The following is a 9,684-nucleotide window of genomic DNA, read 5'->3' as shown; positions in this document are numbered from 1 at the left end:
AACCAATTGCAAACATGACATGCAGTCAGCTCTCTAAAATTTGTTGGGTTATTTATTTATTTTTTTTACCCATGTTCTGTCTTCTTCTAGCACTCTTGCTCTTCTTCACTGTAGTCTTTGTCTATCTCATCTCCGTTGGTGATTTCAACACGTTTTCTTCACCCCATGTATCCTCTCGATAAGCTCTGTTGTTGGTTACAAAACATTAAATTCAGGAACCTAACTTTCAAAACTTTTGCTCATCTCATGCTGAGTCAAGTCAAATACATTTGTTTCTACATTACCACCATTTTAAGGATTGCAGGTACTTTCTAAGCAGCTTTCAAACATATTTATATGGCTTTAACTTAAAAGCAAGCAAATAACATTTCTTTGCAAAAGGGGAATAACACATAAACTCACGCCATAGCGACGGCTTACACTCGACGCAGAAGTATAAATCAGCCTTAATCTACTGGTCATAATGATTTCAAGAGAGTCCACAATAAATCGAAATATAATATTTATTCATCAGGTAAAAGTGTATCATGCCAATTACACAAATAACCAATTAGAAGCCAATTCAGAAATCATAAATACATGACATCAGTTGCTCAAAGATGACTCTAAGAGTAAAAATTGCATATAGACACAGTGGTGGATTTGTGTTTTTAAGACATTCACCCATCACTGCATGGGGGCTTCTGGCTACAGAAGATCCCACATGACTGCTTTGCACTTTCCCTTTAAATACCCAGACCAGAACAAAAGGATTGTAAATATTTACTACACCAACACCTGTTCTGGGGGAGAGGAGTGGGTTTTTCAACACCCAAAAGGAGGACAGAATTCTCCTTAGTTTTCAATCTTCTGCACAATACCAGTGACTGCTGTGAAATTGAAACAATTTTGCCAATCGCACTGAGACATTTAAAATGATACCACACATGAAAGGAAAAAACTATAGATCCACAAGATACATAGAATATTTGGAGAACTTTCAGTGACTTGAGTCAGGGGGAAAGGAAGGAGGGTGTGTCCAGTGTCAAACTGTATTCATATCAATATTATTATGAATAGATTTAAAATGTCTCTCATGGTTCATTATAGGCTCAATGTAAAGTATTTAGCAGATTCTGTTAGCACACCTGCTCTTAATAAGCAGAATAACTGAAAGACAGAGAGACAAGAAAAGAAAAAAAAGAGAATCATAAGAACTACAACTAATTTGAAGCCACAGCCTTTTGACCCCTTTCACAGTTTACAAACATGTTTCTTTCATACCTGTATAGAAGTTCTTGCTGGGAATTAACAGGTTTTTATGTTTCATTGCAAATAAAAAAAAGTTTGTATTTACCATTATGGTGATCACTGTTTGCTTTAGTTGAGAGCTATACCCTTGACCCTAACATTTGTTCTTGGGCCGTGCGCTCTCTTGTCTGCATGTCCTGTTTTATGTTGGGAGCGTGGCATTCGTATCATGTCTAGTTCTGTTTCGGTTTCGTGACGGGATTCGGACACTCCCTGTCCTGTCTTTATTGTGAGCGGATGGTTGAGTGTACTTTAACTTGCCGTGTGTTCTTGTCTCATGTTTTGTAAAGCGCCTGGTCAGTTCTCTCATTGTCTTATTTTGTGTGAACACGTGGTTTATGGGTTCTCTCATTAGCTGTGTGTTTATGTCTCGTTTTGTGCTTGTTTTTTGTTATGTTTGGTGTGAGCACATGGCTTGTCATTTGTTTCTATGCGCTCTCATGTCTATTGTCTTGACCCTGCCCACCTTGTTAACTCATTATTGGTTGATTTGCCCCACCTGTCCTGTACAGGTGTTCGTTATTTTACCAACGAGTGATCCGCGCTTTGGTATCCTTCATGCAGTGGAGCCACTGCAGAGGAGCGTGGTCCTAACAGAGGGTGAATTCCGTCCCAGGAGATAATAACGGAGGGTGAGGACAGCCCACCTGATGGCCAAACACTCCTTCTCCACGGTGCTGTACTTAGTCTCTCTCTTAGAGAGCTTAGGACTAATGTACAGCACCGGCTGTTCCTCCCCCTGTCCGATGCATCAATCTGCAACACAAAAGGGAGAGAAAAATCAGGAGAGTGAAGCAACGGCCCTGCCACACAGAGCAGCCTTCATCTGGGTAAATGCCTGCTGGCACGGCTCCATCAATTGAACCGTATCTGGTGCCTCCTTTTTAGTAAGATCAGTTAAGGGGCTGGTGAGGTCTGAATAATTAGGCACAAACCTTCTGTAATATCCCGCCAGCCCCAAGAACTGTCTCACCTCCTTTTTGGTCTTGGGGCACGGACAGGTCGCAACTGCTGCAGTCTTATCAATTTGGGGATGCACCTGTCCATGTCCCAAGTGGAAGCCCAGATACTTTACTTCCACACGCCCAATCGCACACTTCTTCGGGTTGGCCGTGAGCCCGGCTCCTCTCAGCGACCTTAAGACCGCCCTCAAATGCTGCATATGCCGCTGCCAGTCATTACTAAGTATAATAATGTCATCCAAATGTGCAGCAGCATATGCAGCATGGGGCTGTAACACCTTGTTCATCAGCCGCTGAAAGGTAGCCGGTGCCCCGAACAGCCAGAACGGAAGTGTAACAAATTGGTGTAATCCGAACGGCGTTGTGAAAGCTGTTTTTTCTTTGGATTGTTCCGGTCAAGCAATTCGTCAACCCTTGGCATTGGATATGCGTTGAACTTCGACACAGCATTCACCTTGCGATAATCCACACAGAACGGCACTGAGCCGTCTGTTTTGGGAACAAAAACTATCGGGCTCGCCCAGTTACTGTTGGATTCTTCTATTACCCCCATTTCAAGCATCGCACCTAATTCCTCCTGAACTTCTTTTTTCTTGTGTTCAGGTAAGCGTTATGGCTGGCTGCGAATCACCACGCCTGGCTCTGTCTCGATATGGTGCTGAATGACGTTTGTACGGCCAGGTAGGGGAGAAAACACGTCAGCAAACTCTGCCTGTAATCTGGTTAAATCAGTGAGCTGGGAGGGCGAGAGATGATCTCCCCCTGGGGCCAGTGCGAGAGATTGTTTTTTTATATTCGCCTCTGGCCCAAGATCATCCTCTCCACTAATCACCGTCGCCAGAATCACAGATTCTGCCTCGTTCCATTTTTTAAGGAGATTGAGGTGATAAATTTGATGTGCTCCCCTCCTATCTGAGCGTATGACCTCATAATCGAGCTCTCCAACTTGCCATGTGACGTCAAACGGTCCTTGCCACTTTGCAAGTAATTTTGAACTTGATGTTGGAAGTAATACAAGCACTTTATCTCCCGGTGAAAGTTTATGCAAATTGGTCCACCTATTATACAGCCGGCTCTGTCTGTCCTGGGTCAGGTCCAGCACATACTGAATTTCATTTTTAGATTGAGAAGGTCCGTCCTCCCAAGTTTCTCTCAGGAAGTCTAACACCCCTCTGGGCTGACGACCATAGAGCAACTCGAAGGGGCAAAACCCTGTGGAGGCTTGCGGGACCTCTCGCACAGCGAACAACAGGGGTTCCAACCATCTGTCCCAATTTTTGGTGTCTTCCTGAACGAATTTACGAATCATTGTTTTAAGTGTGCGATTAAAACATTCAACCAGCCCGTCTGTTTGTGGGTGAAAGATGCTGGTGCGAATCGATTTAATGCCCAATAATTCGTAAAGTTTGCATAACGTCCGTGACATAAATGCCGTGCCTTGATCAGTGAGGCTTTCCTTCGGAATCCCCACTCGGGAGATTAAAGAAAACAGTGCGTCAGCAACACTCTTAGCGGAAATGTTGCGGAGAGCCACTGCTTCTGGATATCGTGTTGCATAATCCACAATGACTAATGCAAAACGATGTCCCCTTGCTGATCGCTCTAATGGCCCAATGAGGTCCATACCAATTCTCTCGAAGGGGACCTGCATTAATGGGAGGGGGCGCTAAAGGCGCTTTTGGGGCGGCCAGTGGGTTTACCAACTGACATTCACGACAAGCCGCGCACAATCTGCGCACATTCTCGTGAATGCCCGGCCAGAAAAATCGGGTCATGAGGCGATTTAGTGTTGTCGTTTGTCCTAAATGTCCAGCCATTGGATTTTAGAATGAGCCGCTTGAAAAAGCATTTCCCTGCGGCTCCTAGGAACTAACAACTGGGTTGTATCTTCTTTTGCCTGAGCGTCTTGGGTCACTAGATACAATCTATTCTTTATAATTGCAAAATACGGATAGGTAAGCAGTTGTCCAGGATGGAGAGGCTGTCCGTCGATGGTACTGACGTGTTCAAATGCACGTTTCAGCGTCTCATCCTGAGACTGCTCCAGGGGAAAATCATCGCGCTTGGAGAGAATTAGACTCTCGATTTCGCTCTGTTCCCCTGCGGCAGTACCCAGTGGTCCCGGTTCAGCCTGTACTAGCACATCCCCTTCCGGTGCATTTTTTCCCCAAGAGGCATCCGTACATAAAGCTCCCAATAATTCTGTAATCGCTGGCCAATTTGTCCCCAAAATTAACGGATGCCGGAGGTGCGGATTAACTGCCACCTCAACACTATGCTTTTGGCCCCGGAATTGGATAATGACTGGCACAATAGGATAATCCACCACATCCCCGTGCACACACCGCAACTTAACCATGCGGCTTGTATCCAATGCCCCGAATTGAATCAGACTTTGATGGATCAAGGTTTGGTTACATCCTGAATCCACCAAAGCCTGATAGGTACCCCCCTTGATACTCACAGGTATTTGGTACCAATTAGCTTGACCGGGGGCAGCCTGCGGGACATCCGGGACCTGGACCATCATCCCCACCTCCATCACAGGGCACCTGTCCATAAAATGCTCCAGGTCCCCGCAACGCCAGCAGGCCAGGCCCAGACCTCCCCGAAGCTCCAGTGACAGAGAGTGGGTTAACCGGTTGACGTGGAGAGAGCGGAGAAGCAGAAGCGGGGTCCAGCCCGTGGACCCATGGACTCGAAAAGGGAACCTGGTTATTCCCACCCGCCCCGGGGCGGAACTCGAGGTGGGCCAGGTGGACGGGACCTGCGTAGAGGGACAGGTCGAGAGAGAGAAGGAGATGGGAGAGAGAGAGGCAGATGGGAGGGGTTCGCTGACCCCTGGGCACGCCACCATGTGGTCCTCCGCAAGGTGGATGGCTGAGTCCAGCGACATGGGGCGGTGGCACTGGACCTACTTGGCTGTTTTCCTTGGAAGCTGAGTGATGAACCGCACCTGTACTACTCAATCGATGATCTTCTCCACGTCGCTTCCCTCAGCCAACAGCCATTTGCGGCAGGAGTCCCGGAGCTGTTTGGCCATCACGAACGGTCGGCCGGACTTGCCCAGTTCCAGGGAGCGGAACCACTGTCGATGTTGTTCAGGGCTCTGGCCGGCCCGCTGGAGGATGGCCCTCTTCAGGTCATCGAAGACCAGGAGATTCTGCACCGGAAGCTGCTGTGCCGCTACCTGGGATTCCCCGGAGAGCAATTGGACCAGGTGCATTGGCCACTGGTCCCTGGGCCATCCGCAGACCTCGGCCGACTTCTCAAATAAATCCATGAATGCCTCTGGGTCTGCCTCTGAGTGGCATGTGGGTGGGCACAGCTTGATGGCCCACGGCTTCCGGTCAAACCTCCTGGTCAATCCAGCTCCGGAACCTCTCGCGGTCGTCCAGCTGGGCTTGGAGGACGGCCTGGAACCGCCTCTCCTGGACTTGTCTCAACTCCAGCAGGCCCTGGTGTTGATCATGTTGCATGACCGCGAGGGAGTTGATGATCTCCGCAAATGGCGTTCCAGAGGACGCTTGCATGGCGGCGGCTTCCATCTTCCTTCCCGGGTTTTGGCACCAGTGTAGCAGAGTTCGTTTCTTACGAAGGAAGAGGACAGTGTCGGCTTAACTACTGGCTGCTTCATTAAGAATAAACACAAAAAGGTGTGCAGACAGGCACAAAACAGTCATAAATAATCAGTAACTTCACTCTAACAATGTCAGGCAGGAATCCAGGAGTACAGCAGCCAGTAGTCCTTCTCTCTCTCACTCGCTCCTGCTTCTCCTGGCGTTAAATACTCTCTCCACGCCAATTACTGCAACAAGAGACAGGTGTTCGTTATTTGCGCTTAACCCACTCACTCACGGCACGTCTTCCGACTCTCTCTCCCGCTGCAGACCTCGCTGAACCATGTCCCCCTTGCCACATCTATATTTATATATAAATATATTTAGTTAATGTCATGTATGACTCAAACATTCATGAAAAACAAGCCATGAGTCATGGATGAAGGAATCAGCTGGACTCCTGTTGATTTTGAATGTCTACCAAGCTTAGTGAAGCTATTGGTTTATTTACAGTTGTTGCACTGATGCACAATTATTTAATAAATAATTCACTTACATTTCTGTCTGTTTGTTATTTTGTTTTACAAAGTTAGGAAAGTAATGTTTAAGTCAAGCCTGATACCTTGCACAAAAGAATGATCCCAGTTTATTATGTCATTTAGCACGTTTTTTATTATTACATGAATATCGGATCGGTATAGGCCGATACTGAAATCCCAGGTATCGTATCGGAATCGAAAAGGCGGATTGGTGCATGCCTAGTCCTCTCTTGCAGTTCTGTGACAAGGTTAATGTCATGCTTCCTAATAATTTTTCTCAAGGGTAGCATATACAGGGTGAAAAGCAACGGTCCTAAAACTGAGCCTTGTGGTTACACTCCATGCTGGACATACTGGATCGATATGACATTTATGACTCTTAGTTTACTACTACAAACTGATAATGGTCAGATAAGTATGATTTGAACCATGACAATGCAATTCTACTAAGGTCAAAGTAATTTCCAAGTCTATTAAAAAGAATATTGTGATCAATAGTTTCAAAGACAGCACTACAATTCAGTAACAATAATAGAGAGATACAACCATGATCTGATGATAAGAGCAAATCATTAGTAACTCTAATGAGAGCAGTCTCAGTACTATGGTACGGTCTAAATCCTGACTGGAAATCCTCACAGATACCATTTCTTTCTTAAAAAAAAAAAAAAAAAAAAAAAAAAAGGAACATAGTTGTGAGGATACTTGCCTTTTCTAATAGTTTTGACAAAAAGGTAGATGTGAGATCAGCCTGTAATTGACTAATTCTGTAGGATCAGTTTCATTGTAGGACACTACAGTCTGATGCGATAGTGTAGTAGCCGGTTACATGGTTATAATTTTTTCTAATATTATCAATCTTGCAAGTAAAGAAGTTATTACTGCTGTGCTGTTTTGAAACATCTGTGGTTAATTATTAAGCTTTATTTCTCATTATTTTATCCTCTGTATCAAATAAATACCTAAGGTTGTGTTTGTTTTCTTCTAAGAGGGCCGAAAAATAAGCATCATTGCTCTGCTGCAGAACTTCAACGGCATCAGTATCGATTCCATGTGACAATATTAGATCTAAAGTATGATTACGACAATGAGTGGGTCCTGACACGTGTTGTCTAACATTAATAGAGTTTAGAATGTCTGTAAATGCCAATCCCAGTGCATGTTTTTCATTATCTACATGGATATTAAAATCACCAACAGTTACACCTTTATCTTCAGCTAGTACTAATTCTGACAGAAAATCAGCAAATTCTTTGATAAAGTCTGTATGGTGTCCTGATGGCCTGTATACAGTTGCCAGCACAAATGTCAAATGGAACTTTATTACTTACACTAGATAGAGTTACATAAAGCAGTGGTTCCCAACCACGTTCCTGGAAGCCCCTCAACAGTGCACATTTTGCAAGTCTCCTTTGTCTGACACGCCCATTTCAGGTCTTGAAGTCGCTATAATGAGCTGATGACCTGAATCAGGTGTGTTTAATTGAGGAAACATGCGAAATGTGCAGTACTGGGGGCCTCTGGGAATGTGGTTTGGACCCACTGACATAAAGCACCATCACTTCAAAAGAATTATATTTGATACTAGACTTTTGAGTAATAGTGAAGATATTACTATAAATTACAGCAACGCCTCCCCCTTTGCCTTTCAGACGAGGCTCGTGATCGTGGGGTTCGGACTCATTTACATGCACAATAATTATGCAAGCTGATATTTTTACAAGTCCATTTTACCAATTCCAAACCACATTAATCTTAATAACTACTATTTATTTTGTATTTAATCATTTATAAGTGATGTATAATTGTTAAGGAAAGCTGGAAGTTTAAAAAATGCCTTATATTCAGTTTTGCATAATTATTAAGTAGGTTTAATTTTACAAATAAAATGGGCCATAAAAAGAGATTCAACTCATACTGAAAAGTCAAAAATGATCAAATGCTTACGAGAAGGACGCAATACTAATGCAATACTAGAAATTGCTAAATTAAGGTGTGACCAATGGACAGCAACAGTGAAACCGTTACAGATCACTTATCTTTATTCCGCCTGCTCTCTTTCTGCTAGTTGTGTAAAGCTGTGGTGAAATGAGTAATCATTTCAGTTTATTTAGTAAAGATTGTGTGTTGTTTAAAGTTCATAGTCATTGTTCTGACTTCATGAAGATCATCAAACTGACTAGAACAAACACTTTGACATGTACATATGATACTGGATATCAAGGTTGAAACCGTTAATAATGTAGACAGACAGTAATCTCATTCTTTTGTCAGTCATGTGTGGGGTGAACTATTATTTATTAAAGAAATATTATTCAGCCAGTAAAACAAAATGTAAATTTTTAAATTATGTGAGTTTGTGGCTTACTGTTTAAGACGAGAGAAAGTGAGGGCACATGAAGCACAGTTCATGAAGATATAAACAAACCCAAGAATTTATCATTTCTGTGAGTTTCACATTAACATTATAATGTGCGTTTTTATCTAATTGCTACATTTTATTAAATGCTGCATAAACTAATTTCAGAGCTCTGTATCTCATTATGCAAAAACATCTGCTGTTTTAATTGAATGGTTAGTTTACATGGTTATAAAAACAATAACCTAAAAATAACCATAAGGAAACATCCTGTATGAGCTATGTTTATGTTATTTAAAAATAACTACCCTGCAATGTCATGGGAACATTATTTTATGGTTGCAAAAACAAAATTTAAAAATAACTATTAGGGAATGTTACATTTAGGCTATTCAAAAACCTTCCTCCAACATTCTTTTACTTAATAAACAGTATAATTATGAAATTATTCCTGATGCATGAAGAATCAGCAGAAAATAAAATTGGACAATAGCAATAAGCTGTTGATAAAATGAGTAAAACAATGATATTGTCAGTGTTGGATACGACAAACCGCATTACGCATCATTCAACAAGTAGCTCATAACTGACATTACCATCGAAACTGAAGGACGACCAAAACCGTGACATACCGTTTTCTTGCGGTAAAGGCGTTGTAAAAACTACACTTTAAACTGGCAAAACAGTCCATTTTTTTAAAAAATGGCTTATTACAACCCCCGCAGGATGGACGCTACTGAATATGTTAACTATTACCAAAATCAAAGCTGGTGGTGGTCTACCGGGGTATTCAGGGGGTGGTGTTATGCATGGGGCGGGATTAGGGGGTCTCTTTAAAGGTCTGTTTAGGATGGCCATAACGCTGTTGAAAAGGGGGTTCAGTATCGCTAAACCCCACCTAAAATCGACTGCTAAAAATACAGTATCCAACATCGTCTCAAACGCGCTTGTCAAGAACGTATAACGATAATACT

General features: G+C 43.1%; 1 pseudogene; it reads right to left on the bottom strand.

The window, feature by feature from the left end:
* Positions 1–9,684, bottom strand: part of LOC125278694 — a 368,525-nt pseudogene that overhangs the window by 153,599 nt on the left and 205,242 nt on the right.

This window comes from Megalobrama amblycephala, linkage group LG1 (genome assembly GCF_018812025.1).
Source record: "Megalobrama amblycephala isolate DHTTF-2021 linkage group LG1, ASM1881202v1, whole genome shotgun sequence".
NCBI lineage: Eukaryota > Metazoa > Chordata > Actinopteri > Cypriniformes > Xenocyprididae > Megalobrama > Megalobrama amblycephala.
The sequence above is the reverse complement of the archived record's forward strand: the minus strand, read 5'-3'. Positions and strand labels throughout refer to the sequence as shown.